At 40.7% G+C, this 24,796-nt stretch overlaps 1 non-coding gene across 1 annotated transcript; it reads right to left on the bottom strand.

Annotated features, from left to right (window-relative positions):
* Positions 1 to 17,995: 17,995 nt before the first annotated feature.
* On the bottom strand, positions 17,996 to 18,102 carry LOC126087607 (U6 spliceosomal RNA). Its single transcript, XR_007519789.1, has one exon. It is a non-coding gene; the product is annotated as a U6 spliceosomal RNA (small nuclear RNA).
* Between the last annotated feature and the right edge of the window lie 6,694 nt (positions 18,103 to 24,796).

Below are 24,796 nucleotides of genomic sequence, written 5' to 3'. Positions count from 1 at the left end.
ACAGCTTGGTACTGGTACAACAGGCACATAGACCAATGCAACAAAATTGAGAACCCAGATGTAAATCCATTTACATATATAAGCAGCTGATATTTGACAAAGGCCCAGTGTCAGTTAATTGGGGAAAAGATAGCCTTTTTAACAAATGATGCTGACATAACTGGATATCTATTTGCAAAAAAATGAAACAGGACCTATACCTCACACCATGCACAAAAACTAACTCCAAGTGGATCAAAGACCTAAACATAAAGACTAAAAGGATAAAGATCATGGAAGAAAAAATAGGGACAACGTTAGGAGCCCTAATACAAGGCATAAACTGAATACAAACCGCTACCAAAAATGACAAAGAGAAACCAGATAACTGGGAGCTCCTAAAAATCAAACACCTATGCTCATCCAAAGACTTCACCAAAAGAGTAAAAAGGCCACCTACAGATTGGGAAAAAATTTTCAGCTATGACATCTCCGACCAGCGCCTGATCTCTAAAATCTATATGATTAAAACTCAACCACAAAAAGACAAACAACCCAATTAAAAATTGGGCAAAGGATATGAACACTCACTTCATTAAAGAAGATATTCAGGCGGCTAACAGATACACGAGAAAATGCTCTCAATCATTAGCCATCAGAGAAATGCAGGTGAAAACTCCGATAAGATTCCATCTCACTCCAACAAGGCTGGCATTAATCCAAAAAAAAAAAGAACAAAGTAATAAATGTTGGAGAGGCTGTGGAGAGATTGGAACTCTTATACACTGCTGGTGGGAATGTAAAATGGTACAACCACTTTGGAAATCTATCTGGCGTTTCCTTACAAAGTTAGAACTAGAACTGCCATACAACCCAGAAATCCCACTCCTCGGAATATACCCTAGAGAAATAAGACCCTTTGCACGAACATGTATAAGCACACCCATGTTTATTACAGCACTGTTTACAATAGCAAAAAGATGGAAGCAACCAAGGTGTCCAACAACGGATGAAAGGTTAAATAAATTATGGTATATTCACACAATGGAATACTGGGAGGAAGAGTGGGACAGGGTTAGAGACAGAAAGGACCACATGAACTAGAGACTTACATCATCCTGAGACCAGAAGAACTAGGTGGTGCCTGGCTACAACTGATGACTACCCTGAAAGGGAACACATCAGAGAACCCCTGAGGGAGCAGGAGAACAGTGGGATGCAGACCCCAAATTCTCATAAAAGACCAGACTTAATGGTCTGACTGAGACTAGAAGAATCCCAGCAGTCATGGTCCCCAAACCTTCTGTTGGCCCAGGATAGGAACCGCTCCCAAAGATAACTTATCAGACATGGAATGGACTGGACAGTGGGTTGGAGAGAGATGCTGATGAGGAGTGAGCTACTTGTATCAGGTGAACACTTGAGACTGTGTTGGCATCTCCTGCCTGGAGGGGAGATGAGAGGGTAGAGAGGGTTAGAAACTGGCAAAATGATCATGAAAGGAGAGACTGGAAGGAGGGAGCAGGCTGACTCATTAGGGGGAGAGTAAATGGGAGTATGTAGCAAGGTATATATAAGTTTATAGGTGAGAGACTGACTTATTTGTGAACTTTCACTTAAAGCACAATAAAAATTATTAAAAAAGGCAAATAACCCAGTTAAAAAATGGGCAAAAGACATGAATAGACACTTCACTAAAGAAGACATTCAGGTAGCTAACAGATATATGAAGAAATGTTCACGATCATTAGCCATTAGAGAAATGCAGAGCAAAACTACAATGAGATTCCATCTCACTCCAACAAGGCTGGCATTAATCCAAAAAAACACAAAAGAATAAATGTTGGAGAGGCTGTGGAGAGATTGGAACAATTCTACACTGCTGGTGGGAATGTCAAATGGTACAACCACTTTGGAAATCGATTTGGCACGTCCTTAAAAAGCTAGAAATAGAACTACCATATGATCCAGCAATCCCACTCCTTGGAATATATCCTAGAGAAATAAGAGCCTTTATACGGATAGATATATGTACACCCATGTTTTTTGCAGCACTGTTTACAATAGCAAAAAGATGGAAGCAACCAAGGTGCCTATCAATGGATGAATGTATAAATAAATTATGGTATATTTACACAATGGAATACTACACATCAATAGAGAACAGTGAGGAATCTGTGAAACATTTCATAACATGAAGGAACCTGGAAGGCATTATGCTGAGTGAAATTAGTCAGTTGCAAAAGGACAAATATTGCATAAGACCACTATTATAAGAACTTCAGAAATAGTTTAAACTGAGAAGAAAACATTCTTTCGTGGTTACGAGAGGAGGGAGGGAGGGAGGGTGGGAGAGGGGCATTCACTAATTAGATAGTAGATAAGAACTACTTTAGGTGAAAGGAAAGACAGCACACCATACAGGGGAGGTCAGCACAATTGGACTAAAACAAAAGCAAAGAAGTTTCCTGAATAAACTGAATGCTTTGAAGGCCAACATAGCAGGGGCGGGGGTCTGGGAACCATGGTTTCAGGGGACATCTAAGGCAATTGGCATAATAAAATCTATTAAGAAAACATTCTGCATCCCACTTTGAAGAGTGGCATCTGGGGTCTTAAACGCTAGCAAGCAGCCATCTAAGATGCAACAATTGGTCTCAACCCACCTGGATCAAAGGAGAATGAAGAACACCAAGGATACAAGGCAATTACAAGCCCAAGAGACAGAAAGGGCCACATGAACCAGAGACTACATCATCATGAGACCAAAAGAACTAGATGGTGCCCAGCTACAACCGATGACTGCCCTGACAGTGAACACAACAGAGAACCCCTGAGGGAGCAGGAGAGCATTGAGATGCAGACCCCAAATTCTCATAAAAAGTCCGGACTAATGGTCTGACTGACACTGGAAAGACCCTGGTAGTCGTGGCCCCCAGACATTCTGTTGGCTCAGGACAGGAACCATTCCCGATTTCAACTCTTCAGACATGGATTGGACTGGACAATGGGTTGGAGAGGGATGCTGGTGAGGAGTGAGCTTCTTGGATCAGGTGGACACTTGAGACTATGTTGGCATCTCCTGTCTGAAGGGGAGATGAGAGGGTGGAGGGGGTTAGAAGCTGGCAAAATGAACACGAAAAGAGAGAGTGGAGGGAGAGAGCAGGCTGTCTCATTAGGGGGAGAGTAATTGGGAGTGTGTAGCAAGGTGTATATGGGTTTTTGTTTGAGAGACTGACTTGATTTGTAAACTTTCACTTAAAGCACAATAAAAATTATAAAAAAAAATATAGCACCTAGGTTATATGACAGAATTAATTGCATCAATAGTTCTCACATGTTGCTAAGAGCATGATATTCCTCAAACAGCATTATTGTTGCAGAAAGCCATTTTCCCCTTCTCCTTGGTCCATAAAATAGAAACTTCACCTCTCCAGAAGAACTATGAAGAGAGCATTTGCCTTCCTTCTATTTCCTGTCTCTCGGGTCTCCCCAAGGAAGGAGTAACTTCTTCTGCCTGAAGCACTGAGGAGGAATGAGTGTGCATCCTTCTGCTTCGACAGGCCTGCCCTCTGGACAGGTGCAACCCCTCCTTCTACACTTTGTTTTCCTCAGAAGGTCTACTACCAGTTGTTGATGAGTCGATTCTAACTCACGGCGACCCCTTGTATGTCAGAATAGAGCTGTGCTCCATTAGGTTTTCAGTGGCTGGTTTTTTGGAAGTACATTGCCAGGCCTTCCTTCAGAGGTGCCTCTGGGTGGAGTCCAACCTCCAATATTTTGGTTAGTAGCCAAGCACGTCAATCACTTGCACCACCCAGGGACTTCCCTCAGAAGATGCAGGGAGCAAGCGTTAGGAAGTCTGTGTGAGAGCCCTGAACTGTGGATTCTCCAAGTAGGCCTCACCCTCAGTAAAGATGACTCACTTATCTCTATCTGCCTATTTTTGAAAAGGTTCTGAACTCAGAGAGGCTAAGACCTATGATTTATCAGCTTCTTCAAAGCCCCTAAATCATGATTTTAAGTAGCCCTACCACTGAAATTATTTGCTGAGCAAATAATCTGAGAAGCTGGACTATATGAAGAAGAACAGGGCATCAGGTTTGGAGGAAGACTCATTAACAACCTGTGATATGCAAAAAACACAGCCTTGCTTGCTGAAAGTGAAGAGGACTTAAAGCACTTACTGATGAAGATCAAAGACCACGGCCTTCGGTATGGATTACACCTCAAAATAAAGAAAAGAAAAATCCTTGAAACTGGACCAATAGGCAACATAATGATAAATGGAGAAAGTATTGAAATTGTCAATAATTTCATTTTGCTTGGATCCACAATCAACACCCATGGAAGCAGCAGTAAGAAACCAACGACTTACTGCATTGAGCAAATCTACTGCAAAAGACCTCTTTAAAGTGTTGAAAAGCAAAGATGTCACCTTGAGAGTTAAGGTGCACCTGACCCAAGACATGATATTTTCAATCACTTCATATGCATGCGAAAGCTGGACAATGAATAAGGAAGACAAAAGAAGAATTGATGCCTTTGAATTATGGTGCTGACAAGGAATATTGAATAAACCATGAACTAATGGAAGAATAAACAAATCTGTCTTGGAAGAAGTACAGCTAGAATGCTCCTTAGAAGTGAGGATGGTGAGACTCTGTCTTATGTACTTTGAGTATATTTTGAGGAGAGAACATCCATGGAGGACATCATGCTTGGCTAGGTAGAGGGTCAGTAAAAAAGAGGAAGACCCTCAATGAAATGGGTAGACACAGTGTCTGCAACAATGGGCTCAAGCATAATAATTGTGAGAATGGCACAGGACCAGGCTGCGTTTCGTTCTTTCGTAACAGGGTCGCTATGAGTTGGAACTGACTCAACGGCATTTAATAACAACAACTGCTTTGTATTCCACCTGTGAAAAGGATGGGCCTATTGACCAAGGTGAAAGAAATAGTTTGCCAGTAGGAAAGCCAAGTAAAGAGAATTAGTTAGAGATCATCATGGGCTGCAAACTCCCAAAATTCTTTCAGCAAAAGGTTGCAGTGGGTCTATGCCTCGGAAAGTGTCTCCGTTTGGTAAACTAAAGAAATGACGTAACCTCCTTGTGAGACATGTGACTAAAATATGAGGTTTTTATGTGGTCTGGGGCTGTAATGTTGGTTTCTACCAAGGTCTTTAGTCTGAAGAGTGAAAATGCTAAAATAAGTTGCTACTTGCAAAAGGAAGCCACTCATATTTCTTTCCTTTGGCTGAGGCCAAAGCTATAAAGAGCTAAACTCATGCCATTTCTTTTTCATCCAATATAAAAGCTGTGTGGGCCAAGGTATAAAATTTGAACAGATATTATGGAGAGAGAATAAACTACATTATTCTCTCTATATGTCCTAGGGAGAATAAATAATTTCAAAGGGTCGTTCTGACTCAAGTGTATGATGCCTAACACAAAGAGAGACTGTTTCTAGGCGTCTGTGCCCTCAGGTTCCTTGTCACATGGACCCTCCTAGTTTCCAGAGTGTAAATCAAAGCAGAAATATTCAACAGAAGCCAGGAAAGTAGCCTACAGTGGAAACTGAGAAGGTTCACTCCAGACAAGTCATTTCCTTTAGAAACATAAAGGTTAAGAAGCCTAGAGGCCAGGTAAGAAACTTACCTTAAACTTAACCCAAAGCACTAATTTAGGTTTTTCTCTTTTATCTCAGAAATTCGTGGACTGAGTCCTCTGCTTTGCCTGCCAATTAAGGAACTGGTTTTCAAAGCAGTTTCTCTTATGTACTCCTTAAATGATTAATTCAAATTTGAAGAAAGGTGAGGCAAGCCAAGCTTATCTTCAAATTTGTTACTTAATCCACTTTTTAAAAGCTACCTTCTCTCACTCCCACAGGTGCCTGGTAAACTGTTCAGAATCCACCACTTGGACAACCTTCCCAGGCTTTCTCCTCTTTGAACTTTTTTGAAGCGCACTCAGAAGTTAAAGGAACAGGTTCCTATCCCTTCGGGGCCCGATTATTGCTGATGAGATTATTTAATTAACTGATGAATATTAGCTGGATGCTAAGTAACCCTCTTGTCTACTAGGGTGGATTGTTATCAGGACAGAGGCCTTGCCATTTACAAGCTGTGTGACCTTTGGAAAGTTACATAGAATCAGAGATCCTAGGGGTTGAAAGGGACCCAGGGTTGAATATGCACTATAATGTCCTTACCAAGGTGTTATCTACCTTCTATTTAATTTTCTATTGAGAATATATTCTACAACTTATTGAGCACCTTCTACGTACCAGGACCTGTGTGAGTCACTTTGTATACATCATCACTAATCCTTAAAGTAATGCAGCAAGTTAGTACTAGCCTCCTTTTATAGGTATAGAAACAAGACTCAGAGAGAGTGATGTATTTAGCCCAAGTGAATGGCAGAGCCAGAGTTCATACCCAGCTACATTCAGCCTTAAATTCTGTGCCCATTCCACTATACTGTATGATTTTCTGAGAGATTCATTTGTTGTTGTTGTTTGTTAAATTTTATTGTGCTTTAGGTGAAAGTTTACAGTGCAAATTGGTTTCTCATTCAAAAGTTTATATGCAAATTGTTTTGTGACATCGGCTGCAATCCCCACAGTGTGCCAGCACTGCCCCCTTTCCACCAAAGTGTCCCTGTGTCCATTCGTCCAGTTTTCCTGTGCCTTCCTGCCTTCTCATCTCGCCTTTGGGCAGAAGTTCTGTGTTCGGTCTCTGTACTTGATTGAACTAAAAAGCATATTCCTCATGTGTGTTATTGCTTGTCTTATGGGCCTGTCTAATCTTTGGCTGAAAAGTGGGCTTCTGGAGTAGCTTCGGTTGTGAGTTAGCAGGTTGTCCAGGGGCCACAATCTCAGGGGTTCCTCCAGTCTCTGTCAGACCAGTAAGTCTAGTCTTTTTTTGTGAATTTAAATTTTGTTCTACATTTTTCTCCTATTCTGTACAAGGCTTTCTATTGTGATCCCTGTCAGAGAGGTCAGTGGTGGTAGCTGGACACCATCCAGTTTTTCTGGGCTCAGGCTAGTGAAGGCTGTGGTTCATGTGGTGTCCTTTAGTCCTTTGGGCTAATATTATCCTTGTGTCTTCGGTTTTCTTCATTCTCCTTTGCTCTGGACGAGATGGGACCAATAGATGTATCCTAGATGGCTAACACAAGCTTTTAACACTTCAGACATTACTCGCCAAAGTAGGATGCAGAACATTTTTTTATGAATTATGTTAAGCCAATTGACCTAGATGTCTCCTGAGACCATGGTCCCCAACCCTCAGCCCCAGCAACTCAGTCCCTCAAGGTGTTTGAATGTTTCTAGGAGGCTTCTATGACTTTGCCTTGGTCAGGTTGTGCTAACTTACCCTATACTGTGTGTTGTCTTTCCTCTCACCAAAGTTGACACTTGTCTACTATCTAGTTAGTGACTTTCCCCCTCATCCCTCCCCCCCTCATAGCCAGCAAAGATATTTTTTCTGTGTGTAAACATTTTCTTGAGTTTTTACAATAGTGGTCTCCTTCAATAATTGTCCTTTTGTGATTGACTTATTTTACTCAGCCTAATACCTTCCAGATTCATCCAAGTTGTGAGATGTTTCACATATTCATCATTGTTCTTTATTGTTGCAGAATATTCCATTGTGTGTATGTACCATAATTTGTTTATCCATTCATCTGTTGCTTGGCATTTAGGTTTTTTCCATCTTTTTGCTATTGTGAATAATGCTGCAATAAACATGGGTGTGCATATGTCTATTCATGTGACGGCTCTTATTTCTCTAGGATATATTCCTAGGAGTGGGATGGATTATACTGTATTTCTATTTCTAGCTTTTTAAGGAGGTGCCATATCATTTTTCACAGTGGTTGTACCATGTTACGTTCCCACCAGCAGTGCATAAGGCTTCCAAACTCCCCCCAACCTCTCCAACATTTATTATTTTCTGTTTTGTTTTTTTTTTCCTCTTTTGGTGCCAGTAATGTCAGGGTGAGATTGTGTCTCATTGTAGTTTTGATTTTCATTTCTCTAAATGGTCTAATGGCTAATGACGGAGCACCGTGGTTAATAGCTCAGCTGCTAACCAAAATGTTCTCCACTTTGAATCCACCAGCTGCTCTTTGGAAACCCTAAGGAGCAGTTCTACTCTGACCTATAGGGTCTCTGTGAGTTGGAATCCGCTTCATGGCAACAGGTTTGATGGCTAATGATTGAGAGCATTTCTTCAAGAATCTGTTAGCAGCCTGAACGTCTTCTCTGATGAAGTGTCTCTGTTTATATCCTTTGCTGTTTTTTAGTTGGATGATTTGTCTTTTTGTTTTTGAGGTGTTGAAGTATTCTGTAGATTTTAGAGATCACGTTCTTGTCGGATACATTGTAGCTGAAAATTTGTTCCTTTTTACTCTTCTGGTGAAGTCTTTTGATAAGTGTTTAATCTTTAGGAGCTCCCAGTTATCAAGTTTATCTTCTGGTGTTTGTGCACTGAAATAAATGAAGTTTAATATACACACAGAAATTTGCACAAATTATAATTATACAGCATGCAATTAAATTTTGCAAAGTGAATATTCCTCGATCAAGAAACAGAAACATCACCAGAACCCTAGAAGCCTATGCTACCTTTCAGTCTCTGTCTCTCCAAAGGTAACCACTATCCTGATTATGTAAATGATCACACAGCACGCACCTTTGTGCCCAGCTTCTTTTGCTCAACATTGTGAGAGACATCCACAGCATGTTGCATGTAGCTATTGTTGGTCATCACCACCTGTTTGTCAGTTTATTTACTGTGGCGGTATATGTGTTGCTGTAATGCTGGAAGCTATACCATTAGTATATAAAATACCAGCAGGGTCACCCATAGTGGACAAGTTCCAGAATCAGGTACAGTAGAAAGAAAAGCCTGGTGATCTACTTCTAAAATTTAACCAGTGAAAACCTTATTGTTCACAAAAGAACACTGTCTGATTTGCTTGCTTTATACTCATCATCCAAAAAAAAAAACCAAACCCATTGCCGTCCAGTCGATTCCGACTCATAGCAACACATCATCAGGAGGGATCAATCACTGGAGAAGGACTTCATGTTTGGTGAAGCAGAGGGCCAGGGAGGGTGGAGGAGACCCTTGGTAAGATGGGCTGGCCCAATAGCTGCAACACTAGACTCCAATATGCTGGCGATTGCGAGAATGACCAGGCAATGTTTTGTTCTGTTGTACATAAGTCACCATGAGTCAACTCAACAACAGCTACGTATCTATAGTTGGTTCATTCTCATTGTTTTCTGTGTGCTTTTTAATGTGTGTTGCCTTAAGGGGACTCAGCATCCCTGGCGGGTCTGGCATGACCAGGCTGTTTACACAGCCCCATCATTGCTCTTCCCCATTCCTTTTCAATTGCCTCTGACTCTGGCTTCCCTGTTTCCAGAGTACTCCTCGTGTGTAATTCATCTTGGCTTTCCTAGCACCTAGCTCAGACTAGAATCTCAGTGAACAATATTTGTTAATAACAAATGAATGAAAGTATAACAACCCAACAATGTCCCTCCACTTTACTTCTGTGAGTCTCAGTTTCCTCATTCTTGAAATAAGGGGTTTGGACTATTGAGTTCTAAAGTCTTGCCTACCTTAACATCTCTGATTTTATGACAGACTTGCACTTAACAGGGCTCTTTGGTGACTTATTTCAAGGGTTTATTAACAAAAATGACAACCGTAATTTTAAAAATGTACATTGTCCATGTTCCAGTTTATGTAATTTCATCTTATCCCCTTGGTAACCCTCTGAGGTAACGTGAGAATCTAAAGCTCTATAGAAGAGATAGTTCTAGAAGAGGAGAAAGGCTTGAGAAGTGGGTTGTTAAGGTGGTCTCCATTAGGAGGAAGTTTGCCAATCTAATTTCTCTCCTTTCAGGACTTTCTGAGTTGACTTAGGGTAAATTGACAGGCTTGGGCCTGGGGAAGGCTGTTTGGGGAAGCTGCTTAACTGCACTCAAAAACAAAAACCAAAGGCACTACCAACAAGTGGATTCCAACTCATAGTGTCCCCATCTATAGCACAGAGTAGAGCTGCCCCATAGGGTTTCCAAGGCTGCAAATCTTTACAGAGGCAGACTGCCACATCTTTCTCCCATGGAAGGCTGGCGGGTTCCAACCACCAACTTTTTGGTTAGCAGCCAAGCATTTAACCACTGCACCACCAGAACAGAATTAGAAAACAACTCAGCCCAGAGCCAGGATCACCCTAGAGTGGCGGTAAACCAATTTAGGCTTTTTCTAGGAGCCTTGTCAAAATAAAATTGTTCAGAGGCCCTGGGTGTTCCAAAATACACTATGACTGGCATTAGACTGAAAATGCTGCTCTCTCTGTTCCTGGATAAATTAAAATATTATGATTTATAATATTTGATCCTATATCTTGTGATATCTTGATCTTATTCCCTCCTCTCTCCCTTCCTCCTCCCATGTCCATCAGAATTTATGGGAGAGGCACAAAGCCAATTTTTGATAGGCCAATGACTGAAACACACTGACTTAAAATGTCTCAAGGGACAGTAAGTTTACAGGCAGATCAGTAACACTCCAGTTGGAATTTTTAAAGGAAACTGACCTTACTGTTTTATGAATGTGGACACTGTTGGCACATATTTCAAGAATAACTTGGACCCTGCTATGTAAGGTCAAATTGAGATTCATACTAACTAGTGCTCTCTCCTTGACAACTGCTGCTAATACAGTAGTGTATATGCCTCCAGATATTTTTCCTTTATAAAAAGAAAAACTGATATTTTCAAATAATATTTAAAACTTTATCATAAAAAGGAATACTAATTATTTAAACTATATCACCTATTAACCTCACTCCACATTCTCTTCTCTTACTTTCTACATTCATGGAGTATGGTAAAATTATGTTCCAATATTTCTTATTTTATCTTTTCAAATAATTAGTACTAATTTATTTTTGCCTGCTTCTGAATCCTTACATGTAATGGACATTTCTGTTATACAGGTATTTTCACCAATCCCTGCCAGCTTTCCCTTATCCTTTGGAATTGTAAATTTGATTACTGAAGCTAGGTTACATTTTTTAGACTGATTTATTGCTTTTGAAACATATCTTGCTTTTATTATTGTTGCATCTTGGTTTGAAGCACTACTAAGTTAGATGTATTTAGCACACTTAACTGTTCTTCACTGTACTGTCTTCATGGAAGTTCTGTGATCCTCCTATTGTGTCTATTTGGTGATAACTGCAATGCCCCGGTACAATACAAGCAGACAGAAAATCAGGGAATAAATAAACTAATTAATTCTTCAAAACATGTTTTGGAGACCATAGAGAACACTTTCAACCTACACATTAGGGTTTGGTAAGGATAGAATGAAATAATGAATGTGAAAGCACTTTGAAAAATATGAAAGGATGCCATGCAAATATAAATGGATGTAATAGTTGGCTTGAATTTAAGTGGAAACCAAGAACTGCTGAAATAATGGCTTCTTACCAAATGCCTCAGGTCAAATAGCTGAGGAAAGAGCTTGGAAGTAAATAACATCACATCTTAAACTAATTGAACACTCTTTACATTATTGATTTATAAGTTGTCTTAGGCTGGGTTCTCTAGAGAAGCAAAACCAGTAAAGTGTATAAATATATATAGAAAGAGATTTATACCAAGGAAATGGCTCACGTGGTTGTGGAAGCTGGAACATCCCAAGTCCGTGGGTCAGGATAGAGGCTTCTCCTGATACACGTAGCCACAGGGGCTGGTGAACCCAAGAATGACAGGTCAGAGAACAGGACTCCTGCTCACATGCTGCAAAGATAAGATTGGCGGGCAAGACCACAGGTAGGCTGCTAGCTCAAGTCCCAAGAACCAGAAGTCAGATGAACAGCAGCCAGCTGCAGAATCCAGCACGAGCAAAAAGCCCACAAGCCTTGCTAGGATGTCCACTTATATTTGACACAGGCCACACACCCAAGGAAACCCCTTTTCAACAGATTGTCATACATCATACAGCTGCCAAACCACTGAGAATCAGGACCCAGCCAAGTTGACACACAACCTTAACCATCACATAAGTGTTTTGGCTACTATGACCAAATAATGGGAGAATCCATTTTTACAGTCATTCAGAGATTCTAACAAATATCAGAGGACGTTAAGTCAACACTGTCAATGAATAATATCTCATACTCTGTTAGGAGTGAAAGAAAAGGAGTTTTATTGAGGAATAGAACAGCTATAGTTGGGCAGCACTAGGTAAAAATACAAAGTGCTCTGCCATTCCAGGGGAGACCAAAAACCAAACCAAACTCGTTGCCATCAAGTTGATTCCAACTCATGGCAACCCTATAGGACAGAGTAGAATTATACCATAGGGTTTCCAAGGAGTGGCCAGTGGATTCGAACCGCTGACCTTCTGGTTAGCAGCCAAACACTTAACCACTGTACCAAGGAGGGATCTATATACATAGAGAACAAAAGAAAGGTAGGGAGTTAATAATTGATTGTGGATAAGATCAGCTTCAGCTCGAGTTAGAATCTGCTGGACAGCAACATGTTTCCAAGAGCAAATTGTTTACATATTCTTCCCAAATGGTTTGCATCCTGACAGTTCTGTTAGTTACAAACACATTCATCCTGAGAACAATTGTTTACACCTTGACATACTCTTTCTAAAATGTTTGCATCCTAACTTTTGGTTTCCTGAGAATTCATGTTGGCCCTATTATTCTTACTCTGATACCGGTGCCTCCAGCTTGAAAACTCTGTTTACAGCATGAAGTTTAAAAATGGCTGGTCTGACAAGACGGAGCCAGTGTCACATGGCTTTTCTATTAGCTTGGCTATAAAGTTGGCTATTAACTTACCACTTAATTGGATCCTCCTAAGGTGGAACCATAGAGCATTCACTCCTGCAGGCTAGAGCACATGCTGTACCTGCTGAGTAGTTTTTAGGACACTTCAAAAGCCTGGTTATAATTAAGGAACGAGTAAACATAATTTCATTATATAGGACTTTCAGAGGTAGCAGGTATGGCACCACAGAAGCTGCACAGAATTGTACCTGAAGAGCTGAGTCTGAATCCTAGTTCTACCATGAACAACCTGTGTGACTTTGGCCGTATATTTTTTAACCTTTATGAACCTCAGTTTCTTCAACCGTATAATGAGGGTAGGAGTATCTGTTCTCACCTCACAGAATTATAAGAATTAAGTTAGACCGTGTATATAAAAGAGCTTTGGAAACTTGAGCGCTACACAAACATTAATTACAATTAGCCAAGCATAACCACCTCATTTTACAGAAGAGGAAACAGAGGCCTATAGGAGCTAAATGATTTGGTCAAGGACCTATGGTGGCAAAATTAGATCTAGAACAGATCTCCAAGACTTCTTTTCAGTATATCAATCAATACTGTTTTTTCACATTTTACATAAACTAAGTTCTCCATCCATGACTCATTTACATACAATTTATTACTCACCCATAAAATGTCATTAAAGTTTAACTTCAAGTTGTTAGAAGTTAAGTTTAATTAACATGCATGTGTAGATGCTGTTACCGAAACTTCCAGCTAAAACTATTGCTAAACTAGTTCCTGAAAGGAAAAAGATTTGGTTTTGGTTTTGGCATTTTCGGTTTTGTTTTTGGGGTATGTGTGTGTGTTTTGGGGTGTGTGCGTGTGTGTGTGTGTGTGTGCGTGCGCGTGCGCGTTGGGTTTTTGTTTGTTTTTTTTAAAGGTAGAAGTGTTTGTTTTTTGTTTTTTGCATGTTAGTGCTTGACTAAAGCTTCTATTGTTTTTATAAGATAGTCACCTGAGATAATCTAAACCCTAAATCTGATTACTGGGAAGAATCTACAAGTTCAAACCTTATATGAAAGCCAAAATCTTCATTGTACTTTCTCAGTCTTCATAAGACAATTCTTGCACCCTTACCCTAACATATATTTCAAACAGATGTGGTCTCAATAATACCTCTAATATTATTTTTGTTTCAGTGGATTCATTTACCAATAATGTGTCTGTGAAAATAGAATTGAATTATGTCTAAAGTCAATTTTTGTTGTGGTTTTAAATAAGGCTATTCTGAATTTTTCCTTATACTTATACCTTATAATGGATTTGGACTAAATAAACCCAAACCAAACCAAACCCATGCCATCAACTCTTAATGACCGTATTGGACAGAGTAGAACTGGAACTCTAAACTCTTATGATCTACAGTTCAGAATTATAGGAGGAAACCAGATCAATATTTATTTTTCCAGTTAGAGTCACGTGGAGATTTAGGAGTGGTTTCTTTTCCACAGAAAAAAATACATGAGGGCATGTTCACCTAAGTACCTTATCAAGGACCATCTCAAAGATTTTGTAAGTTTGTAGCTTAACTTTACAATGAGCCTGGTGGCACAGTGGTTAAGAGCTTGGCTACTAACCAAGAGACCAACAGTTTGAATCCACCAGCTGCTCCTTGGAAACTCTATGGGGCAGTTCAACTCTGTCCTATAGGATCACCATGCTGGACGGTGATGGGTTTGGGTTTAACTTTACAGTAGCAGTGTTCACGATGGACAGCACATGGACTTTACATTTGAAGATTTGTGCTCAAGTCCTGGCTAATCTTGAGCAAGATATGAAGTCTCTCCAAGCCTCAATTTTTTAATCTGTTAAGTGGAATAGCTTCATCAGGATGCTCTAATGTTTCAAAGGAAGAACTAGTCAATTCCGAAACCTTATAGGGCAGAAAAGAACTGTAATCTTTAGGCAAGCAAACCGCCACATCTTTCTCCCACAGAGCACTTATGGGTTCTAGCCAGCAACCTTTTTGTTAGAAACTGAGCGCTTAACCACTGCATCACCTGGGCTCCTTAGATTCAGCCTAGAAAGAAGTTAAAAAGCTTAACTACTTTTTGTAATCACCCTACGTTCTGGGAAAATGACCTAACTTAGCCCTCTGTGAAAAGGTAACTCTTATACTTTCCTGAGTTGTGACGCAGTTGTTCTGAGCTTTTGAGCCTGGGCTTTATCTCTGTCTGCGTCGATGCTTTAAGATGGAGGCAGTGTTTCTTTTCTCTCCATACAAGTCTAAATGGGTTGGGGCAGCACCATCCTTGTGCCTGGGAAAGTGTGTGTATGTGTTCTTGACTGAGAAGGTGCTACCCAGAAATCTGAATCTGAGACTCAGGAGACAGCAGGGTTTTCACATCTAATCCTCGCTAGCACAGAACCAGCCCTTCTAACGAAGGGCTGGGCAATCCCCTGCCTCCCACTGTGCTGTTTACCCTGCTAGAACTTATTTCTTTAAGAATATGCGAGCTTCATTCAGTCCCTTTTTTCTTTGTCCAGAAATGCCAAGTAAAAAAATTTTTTAAAGGTAAAGCTAACAGCAGAAACATCTTTATACTTTTAATTTCTCCACAAAGTAGTTGAGAAAAAGATATCTCAGGCTATGTTTCAATACAAACAAAACATCTAGATTTCAAACTTTTAAATCACTTGAAACATTCTATTTCAAAATTTGTTTTCAAACCAAGTAAATTTCTTCATTCTCACTAATTCTGGAAAAGTAGGGAATACATCTGTAAGTTGTAAGAGAGTGAGCCAAGGTTTGACAATTGTTTGTGAAATGAAGAGAAATAATCAACTCCTTCCAGAAATGAGTACAAGGAAAGGGGGTGCTGTTCAGGTCTACTGACAAGAACTCCTCATCAGCATTTGACTAGAATCTGATAGCCATCTCCATTAAGGCCTAATTCTTCTGTTTCCCTTTTAGTCCCTTTCTCTCAGGGTCAATATGTATTAAAAGAGCAGAACCACACTCCCTTCCCTTTAGAAGGTATGAGTCAATAGAAAATCAAAGACTGAGGCATTTTGGGCTGCTCCAGATGTGTCCATTGAGGGAAGCCCAGGCATGAGACTATTTAAATAAATTTTCTCAACCAAATAAATGTATTCATTCATTAAACAAATATTTATAGAATGCTTACCTTATGACACACACTGTTCCAGGCAATAGGAATATAGTAGTGAAGAAGATAAAGTGCCTTCCTGGAGCTTATATTCCAGTGGAGATAGGGAGATAACAGATAGGTAAATACATAGTAAGCCAGATGGTGGTAAGAGCTATAGAGGAAAACAAACCAAGATGAAGAGGAGAAGGAGTAACACTAAGTCTGGAAGGGGGATGCAAATTATATTGATACATGTTCCAAATATCTATTGCTGCACAACAAAACGACCTAGAACACATTGGCTTAAATGCAATATATTATTATTTCTCAAGATTCTGTAGGTTGACTAAGTTCAGCTTGGTGGTTGTTATTTCAAGTCTTCATGCAGTTGCAGTCACACGGTAATCAAAGCTGGAGTCGTCTAAATACGTGAATGGGCCCAACGTTCAAAACAGTTTCTTCACTCAAATGGCTGACCACTCAGCTGGGACAGGTACAACATCTGGAATCTACCAGACATCATTCTATCTTCACATGACCTTTCCATGTAGCTAGTCTGCCTTTTCTCACAGCATGGTGGGCTCAGGTAGTCGGGCTTCTTACATGGTGACTGGCTTCTGCTGGAGTAAGTGTGAAAATCGAGGTAGAAGTTGCAAGGCTTCTTATGACTTAAACTTAGAAGTCATGCAGTGTTACCTCCACCACATTGGTCAAAAGCAAGTCACAGGGCCTACTAGAGTAAAAGGAAGAGGGTATGAATACAGAAGATATGGTCATTGGGGGGGACAACTTTGGACACCAGCTACCACAGCAGTTAAAGGAATGACCTCATCAAGGGAAGGACTACCAACAAGAACTAGGACCACAGATCCAGCCACTGCCAGAGAGAGTAAACTAGAATGAAATAAGAACAGTAGCTTTTTCTGCATTACTGTGGTTACTACTGGAGTTTGTTTGGGGGTATTACTGTACTTGTTTACAGTTAACACAGGAGAGTCCTAGTGGACTTTCTTAGAAAAAATTTTAGCACAGAATTCAGTTTTAAACTATTTCCAGAGCCATGTCAATAGGTACCTTCAGCAAGGGACTCCTGAGACCACAGCCTTCCTACAGGAGACTGAGTAGCATCATAAAAGAAGTGCAAGATTTGAACTTGAGCAAACTTGGGTCTGAATGTCAACTCCACCCTTTATTAGCAGTGAGGCTTCCATACATTACATACTCTCTCTGAGCCTCAGTTTTCTCATCCATAAAGCGAGCATATGAAACTTGCCTTTGAAATGCAGCTGTGAGAATTAAGTGAGTTAATACATGTGAAGCACCTGGCACATAAAAGATACCCCATAAATGGCAGGCGTTATGAATATCACCGTATCATCAGGGTTGCTATGAGTCAGAACTCACTCGACAGCAACAGGTTTGAGGTTTTTTTTGTTTGTTTGTTTGTTTTTGGTTTATTATGAATATGCCCAATATTGTTTTCTTAAGTCCTGCATGGCCTCTTTTAGCAGATATCAGTGGAGGTAGCAGAAAGTAAGGCAGCACTTGGTGGGCAACCCTACACAGGTGCTGTCCTCTAGCTTCCCACCACTCCCCAGGACACACATCTGCAAACCTACCCTCCTGGCCCACATCTAGTGCAGGGCTCTGGGTAGCAACTGGGTAGCAGGGCTAAAAATTATAAGAACCAAAAGCAGTCTGTAGATGAGCCTCGTTCCAGTGCTGACCCATGGAGACATGTGCCTGCAGTTCAGCAGAAATGCAGGCAGGGGTCATATGCTCAGGTCCCTAGGCTAGACAGGCTGTGTTCACCTACTAAAGTGTCAAACAGAAGAAATGTATCAATGCAAGGCAGAGGTACTACTGCCAGGGAGTGTGCCCGATGTAGTGGTCTCTTGATGCTCTCCAGGTGTTTTAACCTCCAGCAAATATGCTGCCCTTTTAGGTAAATGACAACTAGAGTAGTGGCATATGGATGACACTGAGCATCATGCTCCAAGGATGTCGCAGACTGCAAAGTGTGGAAGTCGGGGTAATGGAAGAAAATGGAAGTTTCCTCTTCACGAATTTGCATGTTGTCTTTGTGTAGGGGCCATGCTAATCTCCTCTGCATCTTTTCAGTTTTAGTATACGTGTTGCTGAAGCCAGCACATGGAAGTCCCGACTGATTATTCTTATTAAAGAAATAGTAAGCAACTGATGGGATGCCAGGCAGAAGGAGGGACTTGAGGTCACCATGATCTTCCATTAAAGTGAGCTCAGTCAGCATGGTGGTTTTTTTCCACAACACTTCTGGCTGAAGGGGTATAGCATGAAGTAGACAGAGTTGGTTTTAATCAGGATTTTGCCAGGTGAGTACCATGAAAAGGGAGAGGGACAAAGAAATTGTGGGTATATGCAAGGACCATAAATGGAAATTGAGTAAGGAGGGAACGAAAACGTGATGGGATGAGGGGCAACGGAAGGTGTAAAGTAACGGCCTCCAAGCCCCAGCGAGGTTGAGGAAATTCTCTGAGGAAATATTAGCATTACTTTTTTTTTGGTATTTAAGATTGAGACATTGCCTCACCATCTTCCCATTTTACTCTACTTTCTTTATTCCCACTTTATTTTTCTTCTCCTCCTATGTTTATTTTTAAACATACTTACTCTTCCACACTTTTACTCTCCTCCTTTCCACAGTTTAAACAGTAAGTTCATGAGGTAAATAAAGGTTTGCTACCTGCTTTCTTCTACAGAGACAGAGACACAGAGACAGACATCCCTCTCAGTGCAGACTCCTGTACTTCTGACAAAGAAGGAGTTAAATGGTGTTATTTGGAAGTCTTTTAACATTACCCAGATTTGGCTTAGAGATAATATTACACTGCTGTCCTTTTATTTTTCTCCTTAATTTGCAAAGATCTCTCTTATCTCGGACATTTTGTTGCTTTACTGGAATTTTGTAAGTAATGCAGCCTATTACAGAAAGATTTGGGGAGATAGCTGTAACCTGACACTCAAGATAGGGTGGGATTCTAGCAAAATAGAGGGCTCCCACCCAGAGCTTCTTGCTCAGGTTCCTAACTGGAACAGACTTCTTATCAAGATGGCTGTAGGAGATTCAGTGACAGCTGCCATTTCATCAGTTTGCTGTCCTGGCCTTTCACTAGCCTGAAAATTATCTTATAATGGTTACTTTCCAAACACCATGACACAGCAGTCTGTTTTCTAGAAACCTCAAATTCAATAAGCTTTTTTCTCAGAGTGTTTGCCCTGGTTATTCCAGGGTGCTTTAAAGTAGAATAAGCAGTTCACTATGGCACAGACAGTTACAGATTTTGAATTCATGAAAAGTGAAAATGAATGCTAATATCTTCACCACCACCTCTTGCTGGAAGGGGCCTTGAATGGTCTTTATGTCCATCTTCCTGCCTCTACCCAGGACTGCAGCAAAGCTGTTTTGAGAAAAGATCTCTCCACCTGTTTGGAAATTAGATCCAAAGGTCTATCAATGGCTTGGGGATTGTAAAAAGTTGATTCTATACTAATTTTTAAACATATTTACTCTTCCACACATTTACTCATTCTTATATTGGCTACTAGCTATGAGTCGGAATCAACTTGACAGCACTGGGTGGGGGTGGGAGAGTCCCTGGGTGGTGCAAACAATACAGTCAAGTGCTAACTGAAAGGCTGGAGATTTGAGGCCATCCAAAAGCACCTCAAAAGAAAGACCTAGTGATCCACTTGTGAAAAATCAGCCATTGGAAACTCTAGGGAGAACCAAGATGACGGAGTAGTCAGACGTTTTCTGTTATCCCTCTCATAATAAAGGCCCCCAAAAACATGTGAATCAGATATATATGACAATCTAGGAATTCTAAGCATCGAAGACAAGGCTGAAGAATCAGACTGAGCAAAAGGTGGAAAGAAAAACAATTCAAAAACAGTGGAAATGAAGAATTACTAATCACCAGTGTCCTGTTAGCTAAACCTGCACAGTGTGGACTTATTGAGACAAACAGGAACATCCCTAGCCAAAACCCACCCCACCTGGTGCAGCTAAGCAGTAGCAACTCTCCATGCACCTCCAGAGTCAGCAAGGAGTGATTCCAGCCCTGAAAAGTTAAGTGCACTCACCCAACCCACCATGCACACCCTACCCTGCCCCGTGCCAGAACTCCATGAGCTGAGGAGCACTCTCTCTGCCTCACCCATCCATCTCTCTGCTCCAACACCAGTATAGTGGCACTCAACACCACCACATCCCCTAAGCCAGGAACTCACAGCCTGGTCCAAAGGAACTCGCCCCTTACCCAGTCATGAGCACTTGGTGTCCACAGCTTTGAGCAACGTCTACCCCATCCAATCACCTGTAGGAGCACTTTGCTGGCTGAGCTGGCACAGCATGGCCAAATTGGGACAAGGTAGGCAGCAATACCAGCTGAAGGCCACTTCACCTGCAGCAGCTAAGCAGGAGCTACACACCTACAGCATTCAACACTGCCCCTCCCCCTAAGCCAATAGCTCTCAGCCCAGTCCAAGGTACCCACCACTTCACCCAACCATTGATGCAGGGGGTACATGGACTTGCAGCACCCTCTACCCCCTCCAGTCACCCACACCAGTGCCTTGCTGTCCAAGCCAGTACAACACAGCCACATTGGGACAAGGTGGGCTGCATTCCCAGCTGCAGCTCACTTCACCTGCAGCAGCTAGCAGGAGCTGCACACCTGCAGCATTCGCCACTGCCCTGCCCCTAAGACAGAAGCCCAATCACCCACACTGGGGTCTGAGGGCCAGTGATACTGCCCACTCCATTTCTAAGGACCAGTAGTGCCCCCCTCAATCCCTCTAGCCAATGACAACGGATGCCCAAGGACCAGCTGCATGACCTCCCCCACAATGCACTCTAGCAGACAGTGGCACGTCCTTCAACTGGGCAGCTGTGGGCAGCCAACAGCCCCCTGCTTTGCCCCCTATATTACCCCCACTGCAACCGTAGGCTTCTGCCTGCTCTAAACACCCCCATGCAGCCCTGCCTACCCAGGATTTTCAGTGAGAGTCCCCGTACCACCAATCCAGTGACTAACGACCCGGGCATCATAACCCTGACCTTCTAGCAAGTGGTGAAGCACACACACAATACCCAGCCCAACAACCAGGAAGAACACCTCTTACAGCCATGGCCAGGTGACCAACAGGACAGATATATCACCTCATCAAAAACACCACCTACAGAGACTTCAACACACCACTTTTGGAGAAGGATAGGACTTCCAGTAAGCTCAATAGAGACATGGAAGACCTAATTGCTACAATCAACCAACTTGACCTCATAGACATATACAGAACACTCCACCCAAAAGCTACAAAGTATACTTTTTTTTCTAGCGCACACAGAACATTCTCAAGAATAGATCACATATTAGGTCATAAAACAAACCTTTGCAGAATCCAAAACATCGAAATATTACAAAACATCTTCTCAGACCACAAGGCCATAAAAGTGGAAATCAATAACAGAAAAATCAGGGAAAAGACATCAAATACTTGGAAACTGAACAATACCCTGCTGAAAAAAGACTGGGTTATAGAAGACATTAAGGAGGCAATAAAGAAATTCATAGCATGCAACGAGAATGAAAACACTTCCTATCAAAACCTCTGGGACACAGCGAAAGCAGTGCTCAGAGGTCAATTTATATCGATAAATGCACCCATACATAAAGAAGAAAGAGCCAAAATCAGAGAACTGTCCCTACAACTTGAACAAATAGAAAGTGAGCAACAAAAGAATCCATCAGAAGAAAACAAATAATAAAAATTAGAGCTGAACTAAATGAATTAGAGAACAGAAAAACAATTGGAAGAATTAAAAAAGCCAAAAGCTGTTTCTTTCATAAAATTAACAAAATTGATAAACCATTGGCCAGACTGACTAAAGAAATACAGGAAAGGGAACAAATAACCCAAATAAGACACGAGATGGGCCACATCACAACGGACCCAACTGAAATTAAAAGAATCATATCAGATTATTATGAAAAATTGTACTCTAACAAATTTGCAAACCTAGAAGAAATGGATGAATTCCTAGAAAAACACTACCTACCTAAAATAAAACAATCACAAGTAGAACAATTAAATAGACCCATAACAAAAAAAGAGATTGAAAAGGTAATCAAAAAACTCCCAACAAAAAAAAGCCCTGGCCTGGATGCCTTCACTGCAGAGTTCTACCAAACTTTCAGAGAAGAGTAACACCACTACTACTAAAGGTATTTCAAAGCATAGAAAATGATGGAATTCTACCTAACTCATTCCATGAAGCCAGCATATCATATCCCTGATACCAAAACCAGGTGAAGACACCACAAAAAAGAAAATTGCAGACCTATATCCCTCATGAACATAGATGCAAAAATCCTCAACAAAATTCTAGCCAAAAGAATTCAACAACATATAAAAAATAATCCACCACGACCAAGTGGGATTTATACCAGGTATGCAAGGCTGCTTTAATATTAGAAAAACCATTAATGTAATCCACCATATAAATAAACCAAAACACAAAAACCACATGAACTTATCAATTGATGCAGAAAAGGCATTGACAAAGTCCAACACCCGTTCATGATAAAAACTCTCAGCAAAATAAGAATTAAAGGAAAATTCCTCAACATAATAAAGGGCATCTATACAAAGCCAACAGCCAACATCATTCTAAATGGAGAGAGCCTGAAAGCATTTCCCTTGAGAACGGGAACCACACAAGGATGCCCTTTATCACCGCTCTTATTCAGCATTGTACTAGAGGTCCTAGCCAGAGCAATTAGGCTAGACAAAGAAATAAAGGACATCTGGATTGACAAGGAAGAAGTCAGATTATCTCTATTTGCAGATAACATGATCTTATACACAGAAAACCCTAAGGAATCCTACAGAAAACTACTGAAACTAAAAGAAGAGTTCAGCAGAGTCTCAGGTTACAAGGTAAACACAAAAATCACTTGGATTCCTCTACATCAACAAAAAGAACATCGAAGAGGAAATCACCAAATGAATACCATTCACATTAGCACCCAAGAAGATAAAATACTTAGGAATAAATCTTACCAAAGAAGTAAAAGACATATACAAAGAAAACTACAAAGTACTACTGCAAGAAACTAAAAGGGACCTACAGAAGTGGAAAAACATACCTTGCTCATGGATAGGAAGACTTAACGTAATAAAAATGTCTATTCTACCAAAAGCCATCTATACATACAATGCACTTCTGATCCAAATTCCAATGACATTTTTTTTATGTGATGGAGAAACAAATCACCAACTTCATGTGGAAGGGAAAGAAACCCCGGATAAGTAAAGCATTACTGAAAAAGAAGAAGAAAGTGGGAGGCCTCACTCTACCTGATTTTAGAACATATTATACAGCCACACTAGTCAAAACAGCTTGGTACTGGTACAACAGGCACATAGACCAATGCAACAAAATTGAGAACCCAGATATAAATCCATTTACATATATAAGCAGCTGATATTTGACAAAGGCCCAGTGTCAGTTAATTGGGGAAAAGATAGTCTTTTTAACAAATGGTGCTGGCATAACTGGATATCCATTTGCAAAAAAAATGAAACAGGACCCATACCTCACACCATGCACAAAAACGAACTCCAAGTGGATCAAAGACCTAAACATAAAGACTAAAACGATAAAGATCATGGAAGAAAAAAATAGGGACAACGTTAGGAGCCCTAATACAAGACATAAACAGAATACAAAACATTACTAAAAATGACGAAGAGAAACCAGATAACTGGGAGCTCCTAAAAATCAAACACCTATGCTCATCTAAAGACTTCACCAAAAGAGTAAAAAGGCCACCTACAGATTGGGAAAAAATTTTCAGCTATGACATCTCCGACCAGCACCTGATCTCTAAAATCTATATGATTCTGTTAAAACTCAATCACAAAAAGACAAACAACCCAATTAAAAAGTGGGCAAAGGATATGAACACACACTTCACTAAAGAAGATATTCAGGCAGCTAACAGATACATGGGAAAATGCTCTCGATCATTAGCCATTAGAGAAATGCAGAGCAAAACTACGATGAGATTCCATCTCACACCAACAAGGCTGGCATTAACCCAAAAAACACAAAATAATGAATGTTGGAGAGGCTGCGGAGAGATTGGAACTCTTATACACTGCTGGTGGGAATGTAAAATGGTACAACCACTTTGGAAATCTATCTGGCGTTATCTTAAACAGTTAGAAATAGAACTACCATACAACCCAGAAATCCCTCTCCTCGGAATATACCCTAGAGAAATAAGAGCCTTTACACGAACATATATAAGCACACCCATGTTCATTGCAGCACTGTTTATAATAGCAAAAAGATGGAAGCAACCAAGGTGTCCATCAACGGATGAATGGTTAAATAAATTATGGTATATTCACACAATGGAATACTACACATCGATAAAGAACAGTGGTGAATTTGTGAAACATTTCATAACATGGAGGAACCTGGAAGGCATTATGCTGAGTGAAATTAGTCAGAGGCAAAAGGACAAATATTGTATAAGACCACTATTATAAGATCTTGAGAAATAGTTTAAACTGAGAAGAACACATTCTTTTGTGGTTATGAGAGGGGGGAGGGAGGGAGGTGGGAGAGGGTTATTTACTGATTAGAAAGTAGATAAGAACTATTTTAGGTAAAGGGAAGGACAATACTCAATACAGGGAAGGTCAACTCAACTAGACTGGACCAAAAGCAAAGAAGTATCCGGGATAAACTGAATGCTTCGAAGGTCAGCGGAGCAAGGGCAGGGGTTTGGGGACT

Source organism: Elephas maximus, chromosome 12, assembly GCF_024166365.1.
Source record: "Elephas maximus indicus isolate mEleMax1 chromosome 12, mEleMax1 primary haplotype, whole genome shotgun sequence".
Taxonomy (NCBI): domain Eukaryota; kingdom Metazoa; phylum Chordata; class Mammalia; order Proboscidea; family Elephantidae; genus Elephas; species Elephas maximus.
This window is presented reverse-complemented; position numbering and strand designations above follow the sequence as displayed.